The sequence below is a fragment of the Pteropus vampyrus genome, unplaced genomic scaffold (assembly GCF_000151845.1).
Source record: "Pteropus vampyrus isolate Shadow unplaced genomic scaffold, Pvam_2.0 Scaffold267, whole genome shotgun sequence".
In the NCBI taxonomy this organism is placed as follows: domain Eukaryota; kingdom Metazoa; phylum Chordata; class Mammalia; order Chiroptera; family Pteropodidae; genus Pteropus; species Pteropus vampyrus.
In genome coordinates, this window is record NW_011889048.1 from 161,744 (window position 1) to 162,762 (window position 1,019).

At 51.7% G+C, this 1,019-nt stretch overlaps 1 protein-coding gene across 1 annotated transcript in view; it reads left to right on the forward strand.

The window, feature by feature from the left end:
- Positions 1 to 1,019, forward strand: part of ADAMTSL5 (ADAMTS like 5) — a gene marked incomplete at its 3' end in the record, with an annotated part of 29,949 nt that overhangs the window by 13,281 nt on the left and 15,649 nt on the right. The gene's annotated exons all lie outside the window — the stretch shown is intronic.

A 1,019-nucleotide genomic window follows, 5' to 3' on the forward strand; every position in this document is an offset into this window, starting at 1 on the left:
GATTGGGGGACAGGTTGGGGTTCAGGCTTAAGGAAAACTCCCATACTCTCAAGCAGCGTGATGGGGGAACTGTGGGGTGGTAGTGAGCAGCCTGTGGGGTCAGCGTAGAGATTCTGCACAGGAAGTCTCTGGCGGTATGGTGGAGAGGGGTTTCTCAGAGCATGGTCTGCTGCCTGGGGGGACCCTGAGGCTGCTGTCGGTGACATCAGGGCTGCTGGGTGCCGACTCCTGTATAGCGACCTGAGACCTCTGGGTTCTGAGATGGGGTGTCTGGGGTCTTGGTTCAAGGACGGGGCCTCTGGGTACTGAGCAGCAGCTAGGACAGAATACGGGGAGGCGGGGGCACAGCCGGGGTCTCGGGCCTCTTGGATGAGAAGGGACCAGGTCGCATTGTGGCTCTGGAAGCCCCTGTGTCCACACTCTGATTCTGTCACTTATTAGCCGTTTGATCGCCTCTCTGAGACTTAGTTTACTTATTTTTGAATGAGCATCCACGGACCCCCACGACCATCCCAGGAAGAAAAGTGACCAGGGATAGGTGACTACTCTAGTCCAGAAGTTTCTTTTCAAATTGAGAAAGCAGGAAGGAGCAGAGACCTAGGGAAGGAGCTCCAGGGCCTCTTGGATGAACTGGGACTCTGTAAAATTGTGGCTCTGGGACCCACTGTGTCCACCCTGCGGGAAGGTGGATGTGTTTGAAATGGCCTGCCTTCCCTAAAGACCTGGGGGCAACACAGCTTTTTGTTCTAAAAAACCACCATATATATACGTGCATATATATATATATTCGTATATATGCACACATATATATGGGAGCTCTGGCATTACACACTCATTTCACGTCCAGTGTGAGCCAAAAGTGCAGACTTCCGAGAAATTTCTCACTTGCGGCAAATGCACAGGGGCTTTGTAGGGAATGTTCAATCTTCTGCAGGTAGTTGGGTACATAATTTTGACAAGCACTCAGGGTCCCATTGAGCTCCTTGGGGCAGAAAATATGTCTAATTCCTCTCTGTATC